The 17,652-nt window shown below is 51.0% G+C and overlaps 1 protein-coding gene across 6 annotated transcripts in view; it reads left to right on the forward strand.

Annotated features, from left to right (window-relative positions):
* The window catches only part of CAMTA1 (calmodulin binding transcription activator 1), a 969,422-nt gene that overhangs the window by 438,308 nt on the left and 513,462 nt on the right, over positions 1 to 17,652 (forward strand). The window lies entirely within an intron of this gene.

Below are 17,652 nucleotides of genomic sequence, written 5' to 3' on the forward strand. Positions count from 1 at the left end.
TTGTGAGGCTGGGGCCCCGTGATAGGATTAGTGCCCTTATAAGAAGAGGAAGAGGGGCCGGGTACGGTGGCTCATACCTGTAATCCCAGCATTTTGGAAGGCTGAGGCAGGAGGATTGCTTGAAGTCAGGAGTTTGAGACCAGCCTGGGCAACATAGGAAGACCCCATCTCTACCAAAACAAAGAAAAAAGAAGAGGAAGATACTAGAGCTCTCTCCCTGCTTTGTGAGGACACAGTGAGAAGGTGGCCATCTGTAGGCCAGGAAGGGAGCCCTCACCAAAAATGGAACAGGCTGGCATCTTGATCTCAGACTTCCAGTCTCCAGACCTGTAGACATAAATGTCTGCTGTTTAAGCCACCCAGCCTCTCGTACTTTGTTATGGAAGCCTGAGCTGACTAAGATGCCAGCCAACCATATTTTTACAGAGTTCTCATACAAAGCCCGAAACTAGAGTCAGAGATTCAGCTCTGCCTGGCTTGGGGAAGGCGCCACACCTGACTCATCGCAGGGGGTCAAGAATGTTTGTGAGATGAATAAATGGAGTATCTTTGTTCCGGAAATAGACCACCTATGAGTTATTATAGTAGAGAAATCCCAGGCCCCCACGAAGGACAGGGAAAGCCTGTAAAGTACTTTGGGCCCAGAAGAATAATGGAAAGAGGCCAGGCACGCTGGGAAAGTTCCATTTACAAACCCGCCTTCTGCTGGGTTGAGTCTTGCCTGCTGTGGGCTCAGGGATCCTGGCCTGGCCTATTTTTTCTCTGGGTGGATACCCCATTCCCGGGAGCATTCAGATCCCTAAAGACAGCTTCTGTCTCCTCTGAGACCACTGCTGAGTCTTGTCACCTGGTGTCCCCACGGTGCCGCCCTGTCTTCTCTTGTTCTCCGTGGGTTCCAGAAAAAGGGACCACCTTGGCTCTGTGGCTTTAGATCTCTCCAGAGGATGGCAAAGGCCTCAGACAGCTTCTCCAGTGGGACGCAGCCAACATCCGAGCTGCATTTTCAACATGAGAGCCACTCTTAGGCTGAGTTGGACAGGGAGAAAGGAATTGTGCTTGGGCACCCAGGCGGCATCTGCTGTCCCCTGACCTGGCACCATGGGTCCAACTTTGGGTTTTAACTTCCCACGAGTGCCTGGACACGGAGAGGAAATGGTTAAGAGGATAAAGACATATGGGGAGCGATCTCCAGGGTCACTGAGGTCCTGACTCCTGCCTCCCACTCCCTAGGCCCCTCTGGCTGGGCCCAGGAGGTCTCCCTCCCCCCTGGTTGTCAGTCAGCTTCTGCTGTGCCCTCACCGGGATTTCCTCCTAGAGCCCACCAGGTGGGAGAACCAGGGCCGGAAGTGCTGAAGGCCCACACGGCACCAGCACAGCTGAATGGCCCGGCTTTCTCAGAACCCATCCCATGGAACACTGGAGGCAGCGCAGGAAGGGCCAGGTTCTACGAGAGGAGCTTGGGCAGCAGGAATACTCCATGACAGCAGAGATGCTGGGCCTTTTCCCCAGAGCCTTATTCTTCTTCTTATTTTTTTTAATCTTTAGACAGAACTCTCATTCACGGCATTTAGTTACTTGTTCATTCATTCATCATTCATTCACTCATGCACTTAATAAGTATTGCACTCTCCTACCTTGTGCCAGAGACTGTGCGAGACTTGGAGAATTGGTAACACACCCAGAGTCTTGCCTTTGGGGGCTTTCACAAGCAGAGCCGTTGCTCTGGCTTTTGGGTTTCCATAGCGTGCATTAGCCTTTGGAGGCCTCCAGGAAGTCCTTCCAGAATCAAAACTGTTCTGTTGTGTTTCACTGAGAATTCTGCAAATTTCTTTGGTGATGGGACTTGACTCTTCTTCATATGGTACGAGGCAGACCAGTGAATGCATCGTGAAGCAGCAATCCAGGCCCGTGGAACGGGGTGGGGGACAGTGGGGTCTCAGTGAGAGCCTGGCCTTTGGATTCAGACAGTGCTGAGTTACAGTCTCAGCCCTGCTCCTCGCTGGCTGTGGAGTTGGGGCCACATGAACCGGCTAAGCTTTGGCTTTCTCAGAAATAGTTTGGTGATAATGATTCCTGCCTAGTGGGAGGATTAAATAAGATAAATGGCAAGGTTTTATCCCATGGTCAGGGAGGACGGTGACTGCCTTGCGCCATGGGTGACCCCTGCTTTCCTTCAGAGGGCATGTTCACAGGCTGGTGTGTACACACACACACACACACACACATACACAGACACACACACGCTTCCTATAATCCTCGCTTGCCTGGGAGGCAGCAGTGACTCTGCCTTCTAGAAGTCATCTGAACTGTCTGCTTTCCAAACAGGGGCGACAGGACTGTGACTCGAGGTGATGGGTTGCTGAACTGCTCTGCTGCCAGACGCATTTTGCCGGCTTCTCATAATGTCAGTGAGATCTGGGAAATGGACCAGGCACGATTTCCAGCTAAATGAAACACTTCGGGGCCATCGGCTAAATAGATGATGCTTTTGAGAAAACCCCACGGGCACTGTGTCAGACAGGCCATGGGACCCTGCAAGCCTGTCTTTCTCTGTGCCCATCTGGGTGATGAGACATTGCCCAGGCCGGCTCCATGAGCCCCTCTGGCTGTGAGGACCTGCGCCTTCTGTCTCAGTGCACCTGCAGGGAAGCTGAGATTTGATCCTCATGGAACACTCAATCCTTTCTGCATCTCACTGTCTTCCTGCCCTCCTCTTTCTCCCTTTCTCTTGCCTGACTGTTGACTATAAAATAGGATATTATTTAGGAACGTGTCCTTGCCTCCCTCCCTGGCTCCACATCATCCCATGACATAGTGGCTGTGCTCAGATGGAGAGTGAGCTATGTTTCTGTGGGCAGGGGTGGGTCGTGTATCCTGGGTCCTCCCTAGACAGCCCCAGCCCTTTCTCTTTGTTCCAAAGGGCCTGGTTGCCATGCCGATTGTTTCATCCCTGTGCACTGCCTAGAGCTGCCTCCTGGAGCACACTCTCTTCTTTCCTGATGGCAACAGTCCCACCTGATGGCAACAGTCCCTGGGCCAGAGGATGCCCATTGGTCTTCATGGAGGGAGCTTGGGTCAGGCCCACTTGGTCTCCAATCCTGGCTCTGCCACCTGCTGGCTCTGCAGTGGTGCCAGCTTATCCTGCTAAGCCTAGCTTCCTCTTCTACATGGGTATATCTGCCCCAGGTGCAGGTGTGAGGATCCAGGGTAATGCTCATGAGGTGCCCAGCACTCTGTGTGGCACAGAAGTGACCAGAAAATATCAACTCACCCCGTGCCAAGTCTTCACTGTCCTTAAGATCTCAAACTATTTTTTCTTGATCTTCTTCCCTTGATGACCAGCACCCTTGTTCCTTCCTGCCCTTGCGGGCCACCCCCTCATACATCTTTCTTTGGACCACATCTTAGGCTTTTGCCTTGCCTTTACTTACCTGTTCATCCACGCACGCACCCACCCATCCAACCATTCATTTCTTGCTTCATTCATCCAGTGATGTATTGAATGTTTCCTACATGTGTATGTCAGGCTAGGGTGAGCAAAGCAGATTCAGTGTCTGCCTGCCCTAAACTTACAGTGCAGGAGAGGATAGAGACAATGGAACAGGTGCATGTGCTTGTATACGTATGTGAGATTGTGTGCGTATGTGTGTGAGTGTGTGCATGTGTGTGTGAATGTGTGATGGGAGGTAGGTGCTAACAGGGAGAATCTTGAGAAATGCACACTAGGGTCACCTAACAGGGTCCTGTGGGGTCAGGAAAGCTTCATGGAGGAAGTGGTTCTTACCTCTTTGAGCAGATACAAGCAACCTGAGGTCAGGGGTTATGCTTTCTAGGGCCTCAGAACACCAGCATCATCAACAGGTGAGTGCCTGCCATTTATACGAGGCCCTGGGTTTGCAAAGAGGGAGGAATATGCAAAATAAATAGTAATGCAAAGGGACAGTTAGTAAATACCTGTCCAATGAATTCATGGATGAATGTGCCGTTGCCAGGCTTATATTTGCTAAGCAATCTTCCCAGCACATGTTAAATCTCTGACTCCCCATGAATAAGGAGCTTAGAAGAGCTTATTTGAGTTTCTACGTGGTTCATGCATATGCAAGCGAGATTCCTTTTAATCTCAAATTTTATTTTATTAGATGTATTTACATGTATTTATTAGTTCTCAGGTTTTCCTTGGGGCCTGTGGGAAATTTCACGAAGGTATCATCCCATCTTCACTGCAGTTGTTAGAGGGCAGGATGGAAGATTCCTGAATAACTCAATCACCCCAGATGACCAGAGATCTTCTGGGTGTGTAATGACCACAGACTAATCTTAATCATAATCACTATCATGAACCCACACGACATGCAGTTGTATAAAGGATCGGGCACCTCCACGTTTGTAGCACCTTTACATAAAGTCAGAGTGTTCAAGCCATCCTGGACCTCACCTGGTGGGAGGGAGAATGATGCTCTGCCAGGTGGAGGCCTTGGGTCTTGTCGGTCTCCTTTTACTGCAGGAGAGGCTGCAGGCTTAGCTGGAAACATAATCGCTGCTCAAGGTCAGGCTGTGCCCAGTGGCCGAGGCACTTGGCAAGCTTGCCACTGGATGGCCTAAATTTGCACCGCTCTGCAGGCTGTCGTCCCAGTTGGCAGGGGCGCCGCAGCTGGATGGCTCAGCGTCCACCCAAAGGGAAGTGGATTCAGCAGCTGGCTGAATCTCAGAAGGTTTTCATGTTCCCAATGAGATCCAGGATCAAAACGGTTTTCTAAAACTATTTTCCACTTGCTAAAGTTAAGGTTATTATTACTATTTTTCAGGAAATCGGCTGTGTACGGGTTTTATTTTTAAACATCATCGTTTTGTACAGGAGCACAAAACTCATGAATTCCATCCCTGCTCAAGCGGGGTCCCAGGTTGGAGGCGTGACACCCGTGCCTCCCCACTGGTGTCATTGATTACCAAGGGCAAGGCTCTAGGGTTAGTGGGGACCTGATGAAACCCACCTGGGGCTCTTGATGTGGGAGTGTTTGGTGGATGTGCCTCCCCATCCCGCTGCCGAGAGCCCTGCTCTGTAACTGGTCCATGTCATCTGGATGGTCTGTTGGCACCCTGTCCATTGCACTTCGGCTTCCCATGCTGCCACCTGCACAGGCTGCTGCCCTGCTGATTCTCGGGTCACATTAGCTGCACCCTCATTGCTGCAGCCAGCTGATGGCAGAAAGCGCCTCAACCCCATCGTCCAGTGTCTCCTTGGCTGAGATGAGGAGGCTGTAGGAGAGGCTAGGAAGAGTCAGGAAGGGGCTGTAAGGGACCAGTGGGGCAGGGCACTGCAGCCCGGGGCAAATTCTTACTCATCTTGGCAGGTCTTTTTTTTTTTTTTTTTTTTTTTGAGATGGAGTCTCACTTTTTTGCCCAGGCTAGAGTGCAGTGGCATGCAAGCTCCGCCCCCTGGGTTCATGCCATTCTCCTGCCTCAGCCTCCCGAGTAGCTGGGACTACAGGCGCCTGCCACCTCGCCCCGCTAATTTTTGTATGTTTTAGTAGAGACGGGGTTTCACCTTGTTAATCAGGATAGTCTCGATCTCCTGACCTCGCGATCTGCCCGCCTCGGCCTCCTAAAGTGCTGGGATTACAGGCGTGAGCCACCGCGCCCGGCCAGCAGATCTCTTTTATTATCCACAAAGACCTCTTCTCTACTGTCACCCTTTCCCTCCCCACCAACAGTATCCTGGGAGCCTTTTCTCCCATTGGCCCTGGGAATTATTCATTTAAGGCATTGGATTTCCGGAACTTGGAACTTCCCTTTCCTGGGGATGTGGGTGGGGTGTTACTGAGAACACTTGGAAGGGTCCATCAACGACCCATCAAGAGAGGCGAGGCCGGCACCTCAGTGCAGTGCGCCAGCGGGGTCGACAGCTACCCCAGAGAAACAGGTGGAAGCTCAGACACTTAGCAGGATGTCGGGGGTTCACTTCTCCGCATCAGTCCGTCTCTGGAGAAGGTCACAGGCGTGTCATCGTAGACTTTTGGTTGGCTCAGAGTTCCCTCAACAGTGGCATTTCCAGCTCAGAAGTTCAGGGTCTCGTCTCCCTGCAGGAAGATGGTGAGTGACGGAAACGCATCCCCTCGCCTGTTCCAGTGCAGCTCCTCCACTCACTCCTTACAGGGTCCCTGTCAGCAGCGAACCTTTCCCAGCCATTGATTCCTCATCTCAGGGGTTGGGATCCTAGCACCCCCTTTTGGGGGTGTCCTAGGATGGCAGATGTGGGATGGCCTGGCGTGTTCAGCCCAGTGGCTGTCCACGGCCCCTTGAGGTAGGCATTTGCTTCTTGCCTTCTCTGGCTTTGAGTTCAGTTGTCCCCATATCCCCTGAGGATCCAAAAGGGGCTTTTTAACTCTGCTCAATGAGAACTTTCCTTGAGGCCCAACATATGCCTCCAAAGAACCCGCTTTTAGGGGGCATGCAGGCCAAGGTTTATTGCAGTTAAAGGGGGTGACACAAAGCTTACTGCCTTCCCCTCAAATTCCCCACCACGCCATCCCGCCCTCATTGCCTGCCCCTTGTGGAATTACAGTCATCTGCTTGTTATTTGTGATTTCCACTCACCTTCAAGCTGTTCCAGGCAATGGCTGAGTTTCATCACCTTTACAACCCTAGGATTGGGCGCACAGCAGGTGCCCGGTGAATGCTTGCTGAGTTCATGCTGTAATCCTTGTCCCTTAATTTCATTTAACATTTTCCTCTTTGACAAAGATAGAACATGCTCATTGAAGAACATTCTTACCACACAGAAAGATATAACAAAAAGCAACCAACTTCACAAACATCCTCTGAAGTCGCATTTCCCAGACATAGCTGGGGTCAAGGTTTTAGAGAACGCCGTCCTTCCGGACTTTTCCTTATGCACACATAGATATATAAGTGCTGGGTATGTGAAGAATTCTATAGAAATGACATCTCACCATGCATTCCATTTTGCAATTTTTTTTTTTAAATCACAGAGCTCTTTCCATGTCAACAAATACAGATCCGCACATTTTTTCTGATAACTGTGTACTATTCTTTCTATCAATATCCTGTGATTCATTTACCAAAGCAGTTGACTGAAGACTTTTTTCTTTTTTTTTTTTTTGAGACGGTGTCTCACTCTGTCACCCAGGCTGGAGTGCAGTGGCACAATCTCGGCTCACTGCAAGCTCTGCCTACCAGGTTCACACCATTCTCCTGCCTCAGCCTCCCAAGTAGCTGGGACTACAGGCGCCCACCACCACATAGAACATAGGCTAATTTTTTGTATTTTTAGTAGAGACGGGGTTTCACTGTGTTAGTGAGGATGGTCTCAATCTCCTGACCTCATGATCTGCCCGCTTCGGCCTCCCAAAGTGCTGGGATTACAGGTGTGAGCCACCGTGCCTGGCCAACTGAAGCCATTTTTAAAGGGTTTCCACACTCCTTCTATCATAAACTAGGCTGTGGGGAATGTCACTGTTCATCTCTATGCCCCTGTCCACCCAAATTAGTGGGACCAACCCCTTTTACAGGATACCAACCCCATTTATAAGTAGTTTACAAGATGCTACTTTGCTTCTGTGAACTTATCTGTTTGTTTTATTGTTGGTTTTTTGGTTTTTTTGAGATGGAGGTTTTGCTCTTGTTGCCCAGACTGGAGTGCAATGGCATGATCTCGGCTCACCTCAGCCTCTGCTTCCTGGGTTCAAGCGATTCTCCTGCCTCAGCCTCCCGAGTAGCTGGGATTGCAGGCATGCGCCACCATGCCAGGCTAATTTTTCTGTATTTTTAGTAGAGATGGGGTTTCTCCAAGTTGGTCAGGCTGGTCTTGAATTCCCAACCTCAGGTGATCCGCCTGCCTCGGCCTCCCAAAGTGCTGGGATTACAGGCATGAGCCATCGCTCCCAGCCGAACTCATCCCTTTGTAAACGTCAAGTTGCTCCTGTGTGGGCCAATGATCCTGGGAGCTGCCTGGGTTTCCTAAAATGGGGGTAATGATCTTTTACGACAAGGGGCAACCTGAGCAGTGACCAGTGCCTCTCTTGCTCCAACAGGACTGTACGCTGCATGAGGACAGGAAGGGCTGTTTCTTCTAGCCCCTCCCCTCCCCAGGACTCCTCACCCAGGGCCCTGCACACGGGGAACTCAGGGTGGCTGCTGACGGCAAGAAAGAAGGGCTGAGGCAGGAGCCCCAGGCTGACAGCGCTCTGTCCCTCAAACCTGCCAAAGGTCGTCGCCAGGCTTTATACTCATCTTCTCAGCCACCTAGCTCCCCTGGCAGTAAAACATCATTTTCTATTAAATGAGATGTCTGACATTTACCAAACTTTTATGTGACAATTTAGAAGGAACTGGTTGCATTAAACAGCCTTATTAATATTGCAGTAACACGATTAGGGGAACATCATGGCTTTTAGACCACAGGGTTCTGATTTATGAGCTCTGGAGGCACAGAGGTCCCCATTGACCAAAACACCTTCCGCTCAATTCACGTACAGTTATCGAAATCCAGAGACAAAGTCCTGTGATCACGCAGCCCTACAAAGCGAGGGTGGTGTTGAGACCTCTTCAAGGACTCTGGACTCGGCCGGGCGCGGAGGCTTCACGCCTGTAATCCCAGCACTTTGGGAGGCTGAGGCGGGCGGATAATGAGGTCAGGAGATTGAGACCATCCTGGCTAACACGGTGAAACCCCGTCTCTACTAAAAATACAAAAAATTAGCTGGGCGCGGTGGCGGCGGGTGCCTGTAGTCCCAGCTACTCGGGAGGCTGAGGCCGGAGAATGGCGTGAACCCAGGAGGCAGAGCTTGCAGTGAGCTGAGATCGCGCCACTGCATTCCGGCCTGGGTGACAGAGCGAGACTCCGTCTCAAAAAAATAAATAAGTAAAAATAGAAACAACTCTGGACTCTGTGTTTCCAACCAGGAAGTGCAGAGTATGCTCGTTAGACTTGAGGGGATTAGCACTGCAGGACGGGGAGAGGAGGTTGGGGGGTGAGAAGGGGAGGATTGCAGGAGGGGGAGGGAGGTGAAGAAGGGGAGAGGAGAGTGAGGAGAGGAGGAGGGAAGAGGGCAGGAGGAGGGGAGGGGAGGAGGAGAGGGGGAAGGACAGAAGGAGGGGAGGGCAGGGAGGAGGCAAGAGCCGGTCTGGAGGGAGTGAGCCCGTGAGCTAGCGCACAGAGGGCAGGGGTTGGGCTTCAGCATCCATGAAGAACTCAATTCTTCAGTGACAGAGGATGTTTCTTTCTTTTTCCTCTGGTTATAAAACAGTTGATGTTCATTATAGAAAAGTGGAGCTACAGATAGGGAAAAAGAAGAAACCAACCCACGTAGTCCCACGGCTCCCCGATGACCACTGGTGGAAAATGGCGCCTGGTATTCATGATGACTCACATCCAGATGTTCCTTCTCGGGGTTTTGAGAGGCTGGTTGGGCCCTGAGGCTCCAAGGAGTGCCCTGAAGGCCCTGGTGAAGTGTTCCTGGGGCGCTTTAACCCCAAGGAGCTCTGAGCAGCTGGAGAAAGGGCCGAGGTATCTGAACCTGTGAAGGACAGGAGCGCCCAGAAAGCTGGTTCCTAGGGTGTCCCCCGCCACATCTGGGGAAAGCCCTGCCTGGCCTGGCTCCTGGCCTGGCCCTGAAGCCTAGGTTTGAAATTGTAGCTTAATAATCCACAGCTGCGCTTTTGGTTGCCAGGGCCTCCTGAAAAACTAAAGAAGGCCTTGGCAATTTGGGAGAGCTCTGAGAAGCAGGAATGAGGCCAGGGTCTGGGGAGGAGGGTGGAAGAGGAAGAAGAGTCTCTGAGGGCACTGGCAAACCCCAGCTCTGAGCCTGCACCCTCTCCCCGCTTTCTTGGACTCCTGGGGGCTGTGGATCTTGGCCTCTGAGTCCTGCTGGGCTGCTGCTCTGGGCTGACCCACCCTCCCGCAAGGCTCTATGGAAAGTGCCTTACCTGCTTATCTCCCGCCATCTGGAACATCCCCCTGAATCTCTCTGCCTCATCGCCTGGTCGTCCGTACCAAAAGCCATTCCTCTGATTCTAGTGTTAGTCCTGGCAGAGTGGCTGCAGTTGGCTGTCTTAGGTGTGGGAGAAAATCATTGTTCAGCCAAGAAGGAGGTAGGGGGTGGAGGGTTATCCCTCAGGCTCTTCAGCTCAGGAGCCCATGCCGGAGAAAACTGGGAAAGCATCCTTATTTGTTGGCCCAGGTGAAAAGCAGCCAGGCAGGGCAGCCAAGGTGACTCCTGGATCCAGACCCAGCCCCTGGGAGCCACGCCAGTCGGGGAGATGGCACGAGGAACTGGCGCCCGCAGTGTCTCTAGGACTGGGTGGCTGAGGCCCTCAGGCCTGTCCTGTTGTGGGCATACAGTGGGATTCTCTGCCTGAACCCAGAGTGACTCAGCACCATGCTCATGGCTGGGGGAACCAGTGTACAGAGGGAACCCCCGGGAACCTGGAGGGTGTGGCAGCAAATAGGAGCCATGGCTGCATCCGAGGTGGAAGGAGGCCAGTTGGGTCACATGGCAAGAGGGACTCCCAACTCGAGGTACAGTCGAGTCTGATCGTGGGATGAGAGCCCTGGTGGCTGCCTCCCTGAGTAGGATAAGTGGCCTCTGGGGGATCTGCCCAGGCAACTTTCTGGCCCCTTGATGTGGGCCTGAAGCTTGGAAATAGCCTGATGGTGTCCAGGCAAGGCTGAGGAGGAGGATGGCAGGAGAGTCCAGGGAAGCCAGGCAGGCTGGCTCAGGGGGCCGTTGCAGGCACCACGTGACCCCAGCATTCATCACATACTGGCTTAATGTGAGTGTGTGTGTGTGTGTGTGTGGAGGGGGGGGAGAGAGAGGTTTTTTTTTGTTTTTTGTTTTTTGTTTTTGAAAGAGTCTCACTCTGTTGCCCAGGCTGGAGTGCAGTGGTGTGATCTCGGCTCACTGCAACCTCTGCCTCCCGGGTTCAAGCAATTCTCCTGTCTCAGCCTCCCGAGTAGCTGGGATTACAGGTGCCCACCACCATGCCTGGCTAATTTTTGTATTTTTGGTGGAGACGGGGTTTTACCATATTGGTCAGGCTGGTCTTGAACTTCTGAGCTCAGGTGATCCACCCATCTTGGCCTCCCGAAGTGCTGGGATTACAGGTGTGAGACACTGTGCCCAGCTGAGATTTTCAATCAAAGTCACTATATGGCTCTGATGAGATGGAGATGACAGCTTCCCTGTGCGGCAGCCAGACGGGACCGAGCGCAGGCTCCCTTGGGTCACTGCTTGGCCTCTGACATGTGCTGTCCTCTTCTGTCAAACGGGGATCTAAACCTACTGGACAGGATTGTGCAGATTAAAGGAAAAGCTTCTAATAGCGCAAACAAAGCAAGCATGGCCTTTGCCCTCACAGAGTCTTCCTGGAGCTCAAACAGAGCAAGCATGGCTCCTGCCCTCATGGAGACTCCAGCAGCAGGGATGGCTCAGCCTGCCAAGTTTCATGATGCAGGTGCACGCGACGCCAGGGAGGACTTGGCTGGGAGACACCGCCCATCGGAGGCTGGTTTCGTTCTCCCTGATGGGGGTGGGCCCTGCAGAGGGAGCAGGGCCTGTTAGAGGACTCCAGGGCAGAGGGTGCCTTCCTGATCCAGGACCCTCCAGCCCTTTGTCCCTGTCCTATGGGGCTGGGGGACCATGTGGTTGGCCAGCAGATACAGGGACAGTTGCCTGGAATCCCAGTCTCAGTGGCTGAGCCAAGGCACCCTGGACTCCCCAGGTGTGGCTGTGCCTACACAGGGCTGCCCGGGCTTCTCAGTACTCATGGCTGGCTCTTGCCTCCCAGGAGACACAGACATCTGCCCATTCATCCCACTTGTCCGTTTGCTTTGGAACCAGGAGCATGATTTACGTCCAAGTGCATTTTTATGTTTTGCACCAAAGGTTTTAAACAGTTCCTAGACAAAACAATTCTATTTTAATGCACAAAATTCCTATCTTGGGTTATCTTCTTTATAGCTATATATGTTTTATTAGCTATATGAGTTTATTGTTATTGGCCTATCTCCTTGCTAGAACATAAGCTCCCTGAGGAGCAGGGCACGCCTGTGTAGCACTCTGTTTCCGGTGCCTACCACGGGGCCAGGCACGTAGGGAAGCCCCGGAAACAGGTTGGGAGGGTGCACAGACCGGTGTTTGCAGGGGCCAACTGTTTACGTAGCTCTCCCTTTGTGGCAGCTGCTCTCCGCCCATCTTTCTCTTAATAGTTATGGATTATGGAAAAGAAGAACAAAGCGCATTAAGAGGTTCCCCTACATTTGATTTGAGGAAGTTTTCATCAGAACGGCTCCATTGATTGGCCTTTCGCGTACAGCCTTATTCCCTTCTCTCAAAATGAATATTGCCTTGTCTCCTTGAGAAAAATTGATTTCAGCCAGAAAGGAGAAGAGCAAACTCCCTCCTCCCCTTCTTCTTCTTCTTTTTTTTTTTTTTTTTCCTCCTGCTGAGATGGAATTTATCTCTTAGGTAGGTGGGGGGAACCAGGAATAATTGGACCAGAAGCTAATTCCCAGAGATTCATTGTCTCGAAAGCTCCCACCAGAATGTGGGAAACTTGCCTTGAATTGCATACTAATGATAAATGACAACTCTAACAGACCGTCACATTGAGATGTTTAGTCCTTCCTGCTAGGAGATGACACATTAATTTTCTCTCAGATTTACATTGGATTCTTAATAAAATATCGGTGTTGGAATATGACAAGTGAGGGGCCACGGCAGCACCAGGTGCCATTTGGGAGGCATGGACTTCGGCCGGAGGAGACAGTGGTGGGGCTGAACATGAGCCAGGCACTGGGTGGCATTGGAGCAGGGCTCCCATCACTGTGCTGGGCTGGGGCTTACGTGGCCTGGCTGCACTAAGCAGCAGGAATGGCAGGCCCTCTTTCTTGACGATAGTGTTGAATCCAAAGACAGGTGATGCCATTAACCCTCTCTCATCTTAAACCCCTTTTTCTTTGGCTCATCACTGACCAAATGCTTTCAGCGTAATAAGTGAAGTTTTCTATTTTTAAGAAAAGTTACTGTTTCTTGATTAATTTGCTCATCTGATGAGCATTTATGGAGTGTTTGCTGTTTACAAGTTAGGAAGGTAGAGGAGGCAGAAGCAGCAGCCAGACGTGCCAAGTCTAAGTGGTCATACCACTTCCCTGCTTCAAAACCTCCAGTCACTTCCATGCCCTTGAGAGCAATGTTCGGAATTCTCAGAGGACCCACAAAGCCCCGGGATCTAACCCCTCTGCACGTGCTGTTCCCTTTGTTTGGAAGGTGCCTCTCCTTGTTGTTTTTGGCTGACTTTTACTCTCTTCAATCTCTCGGTCTACTATCACTTTTTCAAGGGGCCGGGGAGTGGGGGTCATAACCCCTCTGCCCCAGTCTGGACGCAGCCTCTCTGTAGGATGCTGTTAGGTGCCCTCTGCTTTTTTTTTCTTGCGCTTACGCAGTTGCACTCTCCAGGTTAATTTATGCTCTCTTACATTTTATGCCACATTTGTATTAAGATCGGAGTCCTCGCTTTTCCTTCATTGCTGTTAATACACGTGTACCCTTGGTTAATTAGTGTCTCTCATCACTCTTAGAGGAAAATCCACCCTGGTTCAGGAGCCCACATTACTTGGGGTGAGCTGCTTTCTCGCCCCATCTCCTGGCCCTGCCCTGTTCTCCGCCTGCCAGCCTCTGCCAAGCTTCCTCTTCAGGCCTAGGCCTTGCCACGCTCTCTACCGAAAGCCCTTCCGGGAGCCAGCTTTCATGTCCTTGCCTTCACCTCCGTTTTCACCCAGATGCTGCATCCTGGGAAAGGCCTCTGGGCTGCCCATCGCCACCCACTGACAGCTGTTATCAAAAGAACTCGTTTGCCATCTCTGGTGGGTCCCCTTCCCCTCCTGCAGCTCTGGGGCCGGCCCAGGGCGGGCCTCTGAGCATCACTGTTCTTCCTCCCTACAGGACTGCAAGCTGTGCAGAGGCAGGGCTGTGGCACCCCCAGCACCCCACATGAATGCTCGGCCGTGATAGCTGCTCAGTAAATATTAACTGAACAAGTCAGTGAACGTCAGTGTAGAGTTTCAAGCCGAGGCCCTGGGAGCCCTGGGCAGGTGCCATGAAGGAGGTGTTCCTCCACTCTCGCTCTGGAGTGAGTCTTGGTCATTACGATCCCTCTGAATGGGCAGCCTCTTCTTTTCAGGGACCTCCAGGGACAATTTATATGAACAAACTGTGGTTTAACGGTCTTGGGAAATACAAGTGGACTTTTTTTTTTTTTTTTCTCTTTTAGGCAGTCTCACTTTGTCACCCAGGCTGGAGGGTGATGGTGTGATCATAGCTCACTGCAACCTCCACTTCCCAGGTTCAAGTGATTCTTACACCTCGGCCTCCTAAGTAGCTGGGATTAAAGGCGCCTGCCACCATGCCTGGCTAATTTTTGTAGTTTTAGTAGAGATGGGGTTTCACCATGTTGGTCAGGCTGGTCTCGAACTCCTGACCTCAGGTGATGCTCCTGTCTTGGCCTCCCAAAGTGTTGGGATTACAGGTATGAGCCACCGTGCCTGGCCAGAAATACAAATTGACTTCTGCCTCTGAGTTCTGGAAGCCCTAGCCACCCCTCATCCTGTTCTCAAGCCTCCACCAAAGCATCGTGGCCCTAGAGATGGAATCTAGGTCTGCCCCGACCTGCCAGCTTCTCCTCTTGCTTGACTTTTTGGGGTCAACCTTCCTAGGGTTATAGCAAGGATTAAATGAGACTGACTGCATGAAGCACTAGCTACAGGATAGAGCCATTGACTGTCCTTGCTTTTATTCAGAAAAATGAGGCCGGGCGCGGTGGCTCACCTCTGTAATCCCAGCATTTTGGGAGGCTGAGGCAGGTGGATCATTTGAGGCCGGGAGTTCGAAACTAGCCTGGCCAACACGGTGAAACCTCCATCTCTACTAAAAATACAAAAATTAGCCGGGCGTGTTTGGTGGGTGCCTGTTGTCCCAGCTACTCGGGAGGGTGAGGCAGGAGAATTACTTGAGCCCAAGAGGCGGAGGTTGCAGTGAGCAGAGATCACGCCATTGCACTCCAGCCTGGGTGACAAAGCGAGACTCCATCTCCAAAAAAAAAAAAAAAAAGAAAAGAAAAGAAAAGAAAAAATGAAAGCATGTGCTAAATCTCTGCGAACGAAGCTCTTTGGAAGTGCCAGCTTCTGGGTCCTGCCCATTGAACACAGCAAGAGCAGGAGCAATCACGGCCGTCTTGTGGCTTGTGAGGGGCTTTTAGGCCGACGAATCTATCTAGTCGTTTGTTCTCCGATAAGAAAACCTCTTTTACGATTTTCAATTTGCCCTTATTTTAATGAAAAGAAGCTGGGGTTGGACCGCCCAAGAAGGAGCTAATCAAATAAAGCAAATTGGTGCTACCTTCTCCTTGTCCTTATTATTCCTATGGCTCCAGCTGGAATTTATTATGAGAAGCAATTGGTTTTCATATCTGGCAGATTGCAGCCTGGGCTGGGCCTGTCAGCCTTTTCTTCCCCCTCTTTCCATAAATAGCTGAGAGTGGCCGGGCTGCGCGGTGTGGGGGAGGACGCGGAATGCTTGTAACCAGTTTTCTTGCTCCGTGTCCCCCAAATCGTGAAGACCTCTGTAAACAAGTCAGAAGAAGTCTCCTGGTTGAAAGTTAATAAGCCAGTTCCTTCCTGTGAGATTCGGGCTGTCGCCGTGGCTTCTCGGGGTTCCGTGTGGCGTCCTGTCAACCTTGCTATGTGCAAGGCATCAATTACCGCCCTCGCCGGGTTTGTGCGAGGGAGAGATAAGCAGAGTCTCGTTCCTTCATCGCACTTTTTCCCTCCCCTTGCAACAAAAGGAAGAACTACAATTTAAATCAGGCTGAGCCTGTCCTTGCTCTGTATGATGTGTTTCGCCATGAGCAGTTCTTGGGGTCCCCAAAGTACCATGAATGTTGCAACTATAGAAGGGGAGGGGTAGCTGGGATGTGCCAGGGATTTGAAACAAGACATCAGGAAGGGGTGCAGTGGGGCAATTCCCTGGTTCTCCCCTTACCGGCTGTGCGACATTGGGGAAGTTACTTCCCTTCTGTGTGCCCCAAGCCTTCTCACCCTGTAAAATGAAGATAGTAATACCCAGCTACTAAAGTGACTGTCAGACTAAAATGAAACATGGGTGTAAAGGGTCCTCCCCGGCACCTGACACAAGGTCCATGCAGAATAAACAGCAACTCTTCTTGTTGTCGCAGTTGTCCTGGTTGTTACGGACATTTTAGTCCAGGCCACGTACCTCTAATGGTGCATGGAAATCAGGCCATTCCGTGTTGGAAAGATCAGAGAGAAAGGTGCAGGTGCATGAAATATGTAAGCTGCAATAAAGGGTGACATTTCTCATTTTCCAACTGCCCACTGGAACAGAGATTCAGCACTGGCCTCAGGAATAGTGTCCACTCTTCTAGGACACTGCAGGCCCTGTCTTGTCACAGGAGCCTGATTGACATTTGGGGTCAGGGCTGGGAGGCAGTTGGAACTGCATGAACTGCCTTTCCCTCCAGCCAGGTCCTTCCCTGTGCCTTGTGGCAGGAGCGACAGGACCAAAGGCGTTGGGAGGAAAGAGCAGAGCTGACCTAGGGTTTGGGTTCCAGTTGAAAAAGAATTCTTTAGAAGCCATGCAGATGCTGTTCCTGGAGTCCCACTGGGAACTGGGACATCATCTGTTCTTAAAGGGGTGCTGCAAGTAACAGATCTTATGAATTCAGTGAAGCAATAGCCAGTCACCCTGAACAGAGCTTATTGCACAAAATCTGCTGCCTCCGGGCCAGGACTGGGGGAATGGGCTGACAGGAGAAAGATCCACCGCAACTCCACGGATCGCTGGAATAGCAGGCTGGGTCTCAGCTGTCTGCACAGAAGAAATTGGTGGTTGTTGAGGTCCTGGAAATGATCGGTTAGTGACAGAGAAAGTGGGGGTTTGGGGGAGAGGGGCCATGAAGCAGACCTGTCTTGGATGCATTGATTTCTAAAGCAAGACACTGGAAAGAGTGTCCACACTTTTTATTTTGCAGAATTAACCTAGTCTTCAATTCAATCCCGAGTTGCTCCATAAATTTCTACTTAATGTCCACACGCAAAATGTCTCAAGAACACATCACCCCTCTGATCTTCAGTTATTAATCATCTTTTATCTACCTAATTTGAAAAATATCACTCCCTAAAGTGATAGGTGAGCCTGTGAGCTGCCCGTGTTTGGGGATGGCCTCTCCCATGGGTGGGTTTGCCAGTGCACCTTACAGTGCACCATTTAATTACTCGCTCAGTCCCTTCATTGTTACTCCTCACAGGAGAACCCTACAAAAAGAGGACAAGTCTGTTAGTACAGAGAACATGTGCTGTATGATAGGCAGCACGCTGGGTACTTTACACACATCCTACTCACTAAAACAGAGAGACCAAGGAATTTGTTCAAGATCACACAGCTCTTAAGGAGCTGAGCTAAAATTTAAGATACAACCTAGATCTCACTCCAAATCTCATGATAATCTTTTAAAAAATATTCTATTATGGAAAATTTCAAAAATCTACAAATATAAACAGACCAGCATAATGAATTCCCATATGCGTATCATTCAACTTTAATATGGTCAGTCTTATTT

This window comes from Theropithecus gelada, chromosome 1 (assembly GCF_003255815.1).
Source record: "Theropithecus gelada isolate Dixy chromosome 1, Tgel_1.0, whole genome shotgun sequence".
In the NCBI taxonomy this organism is placed as follows: domain Eukaryota; kingdom Metazoa; phylum Chordata; class Mammalia; order Primates; family Cercopithecidae; genus Theropithecus; species Theropithecus gelada.